The 6,534-nt window shown below is 40.3% G+C and overlaps 1 pseudogene; it reads left to right on the top strand.

Moving 5' to 3' along the window:
* Positions 1-5,599: 5,599 nt before the first annotated feature.
* Positions 5,600-6,224, top strand: LOC118857620 (annotated as a pseudogene).
* The last annotated feature ends 310 nt before the right edge of the window (positions 6,225-6,534 follow it).

Below are 6,534 nucleotides of genomic sequence, written 5' to 3'. Positions count from 1 at the left end.
AAATAGTTATGATTCAAGGGAGTATGTGAAGATGTCCAGCTACAATGCAATGAGAAATTTGAAGAGGAAGACATCATTTTCAGTTTAGAGGCAAAGATTGTGTTAGAGGAGACTTCGTGGAATATGACTTGAACCTTGAAGGTTAAGAGCAGGAGGATGGGTCATGAGAGATCCACTTCAAGTTTGGATGGTATTATAAGCACAGGTGGAGACAGGACAAGTCAGTATCATGATAAAACACAAAGAGTAGTAGAACAGTTTGGTTAGAATTCAGAGTTACACAATGGGGAGTAGTATGAGGTTAGGTCAGAAAGTTAGATTATGGAGAGCTTCAATGCCAGGAATAGGAGTTTATACTTTATAGGCAATGGGGAACTACTGGAGTTTTCAAATAGAGGAGGAACATTATAAGAGTGGTATGTAAAGAACATTTCTCAGTTATTGGCATGAAGAATGGATTGGAGAGGAGATAGACTAGAAGTGGCAAGATCGGTTATCATTTTACAATATTCTAGGCATGAGGAAATGAAGTAGTTGTAGCAAGAAAAGGAAAGGTGGGGGAGTAAGTGGATACAAACAGTGTTGTAGAGGTAGAATCAATTAGCAATATAGTGGAAGTGAGAGGGATGGAGAAGAGTAAAAAACCAGTTCAAAGTTATGAAACTGCATCATTGGGAGCATGGTATCACAACATCAATGAGAATGGCAACATTAGGGGAAGGGACAGGTTTTTAGAGGGAAGATGAGTTTGATTTTGGATATGTTAAGTTTGAGATGTTAGTGGGACATCTAGGTGGCTATATACACACATGCGTATACATACATATATGTACGTATGTATACACACACACATATATGTATATGTATATGAGACAGGAGCTCTAGGGAGTGGCAGTAAAGACTTGAGAGTCATCTGCAAAGACATAATAATTGAAATTGAGAGAGCAGACAATGTCATCAAGTAGGAGAGTGTAGGGTGAAGAGGTCCAAATACAGAACATTTATTTAAGGATATGAGAAGTCTGAGGAGTCAGCAAAGGACACAGAGTAGTGGTCATAGAGGAAAGGGTATCAAGTAGAAGGAAGCTGGTCAACGGTTGCAGATGCTATTTGAAGTGCAAGGAGCATGAGAACAGAAAGAAAGACCTTTTCATTTGATTATGAGGAGTCACTAGTAACCTTGGTAAGAGATGTTTCAACAGAGTGGTGAGAATGGAGGTGCGATTGCAAGGTATTGAGGAAGGAGAGGATGTGAGGAGGCAGAGTCAACAATGAAAATCAGGTTAGAATAGTGAATTAGCATTAATATTAGAGGTAACATAGAGATTAGAGAAAAGTTTAGGGCAGAAAGATGAAATGGGAAGCTGGACAAATTTCTATCCTCTCCTGAGTAGATTCTTCCCAGTGTGGCATCATGATTGCATTTAAAATACTGTATTGTGAATGTCCATGATATCAAAAACATTCATGTTCACATGCCAATATAAAATGCATTACAAAGTCTAATATGAATATTTTTTATTAACTGGTTCATTGCTTTCCTCTGTCATCAAAGATAATTTGAGTGTTTACTGAAATCATTCAGGAAGGATAGAGGGGAGACTCCACTGAGAGAGAGGGAAGTTACCTTCTAATGTAATTATTTGCCTACATAACAGTGATTTTCAAAGCCTCTATAATCCCAGTCTTCTCTTTTATAATATCTGTAAAGCAACAGTATCTACTTATCTATTTCTGACATAAATTTACTGAGTAATATCATTCAGTGTGACTGAGTGCTGCCCTGGAGCCATCTCATACCAGGTCTTGAAAACTGATGGTTAAATTTTCAGTGTGAACATTTAATAGAACTGAGGCAGACAAATAGATGCTACAAATAGGTTTGATTTATTGTTTTGTTGATTGTCTAGACTTAATAAAGTGGTAGAAAAATGTTAGTTCTGATTAAACTTAAAAGTGTTGGTAACCTTTTTTGAGAGAAACGATTGTTAAACATTTGCTAACACACCTCTACTCTATCAAAAGTGGTACCATTTTTAAATGGGAAAGTTCTTTGTTTTCTTCTGTTTTGCTATTACAGTGGCAAGTGTGCAGTTGGGCATGGTTTCCCTGAAGGTCTTTCTTCTAGCGAAAGAGGCTCACAGGTTGAAAAAATTAGTAAGCAAACAAGAACTACAGTCTCATGCCACTCAGGCAGTTAAGGGATTGGGTGGAGGAGAGCTGTTGTCTTTGCCTCTATGTTTTGGGTTTCATTCAGTCCTTTAACTAAACTTCTACCACTTCACTTCCACTTCAAAAGTAATTTTTCGGTAATGTAGGTCAGATTGCGTGAAATCTGAATTTCCTTCTAGGCAAGTCACTTAACCTCTCAGGTCTCAGTTTCCTCATCTGTAAAATAAAGTAGTTTGATTTGATGACCTCTAATCTCCTTTCCAGCTTTGAATCTATGGTCCTATAAATCTATGATCCTGTGAGCTACAGAGGAACCAGTTAGTCACAGATTTACATACAATGGGTATTATTCATGTTAAACCAGTGGCTTTTAAAGGTAAAATAGATAGAAGAAATTATTTATTATTATATGAATGACTGCTTTGTATGAACAATTGCAGAATCTCTTCTCTTAAATCAGGTGCCTATAATTCCCAAAGGGTTATCTCTGCTTGGGTAATAGGAATAATCTACATGTTAAAAGGCTGACACTACTGGCTTGCATCAAATGAGATAATGTTTGTAAAATGCTTAGCACAGACAGGGTTTGTCACATACTAGTCACTATGTAAATGCTTATTCCCTTCCCCATAATTCATTTTCCTTCCACGTTCCAATCCACAAATCTAAGTCACGAGGTAATATCAATAGGCGCTGTATTAAATCATGAGTGGCATGGATGAAATGTTTGATCAGACTATCTCTTCAAAACAATTATCAGAGCAATCTTTTAGCCAAGCCTGGGACAAGATTTCAGAGGACCTAAGTTTAAATCCCACCTTTGTTCAGGTCACTTAACCTCTCTTGGAGTCATCTTCCTTATCTGTATAATTAGAGAATTGGAATAGTTTTCTCTAAAATTCCTTCCAACTCTAAATCTTTGCTACTACATGGTGATATATAGACTACTATCTTGAAATCAAAGCTAGAGAAAGAGTTTGGGAAGGAGATATACAATGATATCCAGTATTGCTTGTATTTATTTCCTGCATCTCTTCTCACTGTTATAGTTCAGCTCTGATTGCTTGTTACTTGGACTATTGCTAACACCTTTAACTACCTGCCTTCTTCCCTCTGGTATGTCTTACATCTAATTAATCTTAAATACCACTTCAAGATTTCACATTACTCCCTGCCAAATAATTTGCCCTTCATTTAAACTGGGCTATACTCAGTGTCTCAGTTTCTTCATCTATAAAACAAGAGGGTTGGACTAGTTGTTCTCTGAAATCCCTATAACAAATGATGATCCATCTCACAAACATGTTTGTGATATCCCCCTCCTTCGTGACTTTGCTTACATTTTTCATTCCTCCAGGAGTATCTTCCTTTTCCCTCCTTGTCTGGTATGCTGATTGTCAAGGCATTTGACAAAGATGTGTAGAGTGGATAGAGACCTGAATTTGGACTCAGGAATACCTGGCTTTGAATTCCACCTCAGATATTGGCACAAGACAGGGCTAGACTAGCGCCCAGGGCCATGATGGGGTGATCCAGGAACACCATCCACATCTGAGTCAGGAGATATGGCCAGAACAGCACCAAAGACCACAGCAGGGAGAGCCAAGAGCCCCATCTAAGGTAAAGGAAGGATAACTGGGTCAGAGTAGCACCTGGTATAGAGTGACCATAGAGCTTCATCTAAAGTAGAAAAAAGAACCAGACCAACATCCAGGCAGCCTGGGCCTGAACCACAAGCAGGAGATGCTGCCGCTGCTGCTGCTGCTGCTGCTGAGGAGGAGGGGGAGGAGAAGGAGAAGAAGATAGAATTTATTAAGCAACTTCTATGCATCAGACACTGTGCTGAATACTTTAAAAATATCTCATTTGATCCTCACAATAAAACCCTGTGAGGAATATGTTGTTATTATTTGCATTTATAGATGGGGAAATTAGGGGCAAACAGAGGGTAAGTGACTTGCCCAAGGTCATAAGAACAGATAATTCCTGAAGAAGGTTGGGCCTACTATTAATTCCTGAATTCAGGATCAAGAAGGGCCTATTTGTACCATCCAGGAGAATGAAATCAGAATTTGATTTAAGTATAAGCCCCAACTCAGAAACAGAGCCAGTAGATATGAGTAAACAGAAGAAAATGTCAAATGCAGTGAAGAAATATCTTGGACTGAGAGAAGCATAAGGAATAAACTAGAAAAAGAGAGTAATTCCACAACAGATTCAAGTACAGCCTCAGAGAAATCAATGTCCTGGGCACAAGGACTATAAGAATATCTGAAAAAATGAAATGAGAGGAAATATGGCAAGAGAATTAATGTATTAGAAGAGATGCTGATAAGCTTTACTCAGGAATTGAACTCCTTGAAAATTAGAATGGGTCAAACACAAAACAACTCCATAAAACAACAAGAAACTTAAAAATAAAGTTAGAAGAGTGAAAAATAGCAGGAAATGCAAGTTATCAAAAACATCTGACTTAGAAAACATGGCAAGGCAAGATAATTGCCAGATTACCTAAAAATAATGACCACAAAAAACCTTGGATGCCAAATTTCAAAAAATCCTAAATGAAAACTTCTAAGATTCCTTAGGACCATTGGGCACAGTGAAAATAGAATCCACTAGTCACTTCCTAAAAGAAACCTCCATTGAAAACTCCCAGTAATGCTTTAGTCAAAATCCAGAGAAAAGAAAAAAAATACAGGAAGTAGACAAAAAAAGTACCAAGCACCAAAAGTATCAGTAGCAAAGAGCCACAATCAGGATCACACAAGACTCAGAAGGTGCTATCATAAAGAAGAGGAGAACTTGGAACGTGAGATCATAAAAGGGAGAAGATAAAGGCTTACAACCAAGAATCCAGATGTCTAGCAAGACTACAGGGGAGGATGGTACCTTTAAATGACTAGTTAAATAGACAGGACCTGAAACAGATGGTTTCTAAATACTATTGTTAAAAAGGCCAAAACAAATAGACACTTTGAAATGGAAACACAGGAGACAGGAGAAACATGAAAGGATATGCACATTTGATCAATTAGAAGGGGCTATGTAAGGATGAATTATTTATTTGCTGATGAGGGGAGGGATAAAAATGGGGGCTCTCCTAGCCCAGATGTCTTCAAGAGTCAAAGAGAAAGTTAAGAGAGCAGGCTACGACCAGAGCCTCTTTGTGGTAGGCTCCCTGAGAGGAGCCACACAGGTGCTCAGCCTCCTAAGCTGGCTGTGGTCGCCTGGACGGGAGCTGATTGCCCACAATCAGGCTGAGGCCGGCAGATGAGAGGAGGCGGCGGGGCGCCTTGGGGGAGCTGAGCTGGGCTGGGGAACCCATCCATCTATGCTGAAGGGCCTCGGAGCTGGACAGAGTGACGCCGTTGGGGCCGAGCTGGGCCAAGCCTGGGAGGCTGCAGTCATCACGGGCCTTCTCACCATGCTGGGTGTGAAGCTGACCACCAAGGCCCATGGCAAGATGGTGCTGCATGGGGCCAAGTACCCCCACTGCGCTGTCAATGGACACCTGGTGGCCGGGAAGCAGAAGCACTGCAAAGAGCAGCTAGTGCATGGTGGCCCAAACCCACACCAGACCCCCTCTGTGGATTGCATCCCCCTCTTCCACAGCACCCTGGCACTGGCCCCCATGCTGGAGGGAGCCCTCACCTTGATTGATTAATGGTGCAAAGATAATAGTTATGTGATTGCTGGTTATTATCAAGCTAATGAACCTGTAAAGGATGCCAGTCCGAACCAGGTTCCTGAGAAGGTAGCTTCCAGAATTGCAGAGGGCTTCAATGGCACCGCACTCATCATGGTAGACAACAGGAAGTTTACAATGGAGTGTGTAGATTCGTGTGTATGAGCACCATGAAAACAAATGGTGGTGCAGAGATCCACACTATGATTATTGTGAAGACTGGCTGGAAGCCCAGAGGATCTCAGCATCTCTCTTGGACAGCAGGCCCTATGAAACCCTTGTGAATTTTGATAACCCCCAGGACTATATCTGAAATGACTGGACAAATCCACAGATCAATAAAGCTGTTCTACACCTGTATTAGGGAGGGATTCCACTGACTGATTTACAGGCATTTCCACGACACTGAAGAGGAAAAAAGAAATATTTTTAAATGTAACTAGAATAATGTCTCATACCTTGTGTGTAAAGGCAACAGTTTTGAGAAATGGCATGTGGCTCAAAAGAGGCAGTGTGTCTAAGTGGCCATCTTTTTAAATCAAGGATCTCTAGAGAAGATACAAACTGTCCAGTCTAGCTGTCCTTGTGGATTCTTTCCCAGTTGTATGTTACTCTAACCTTCAAAATCAAAGCTATTTCTGCTTGTCCAAGATTGTTCCTATTAAACGATTTTA

Source organism: Trichosurus vulpecula, chromosome 7, assembly GCF_011100635.1.
Source record: "Trichosurus vulpecula isolate mTriVul1 chromosome 7, mTriVul1.pri, whole genome shotgun sequence".
NCBI classification, from domain to species: domain Eukaryota; kingdom Metazoa; phylum Chordata; class Mammalia; order Diprotodontia; family Phalangeridae; genus Trichosurus; species Trichosurus vulpecula.
This window is presented reverse-complemented; position numbering and strand designations above follow the sequence as displayed.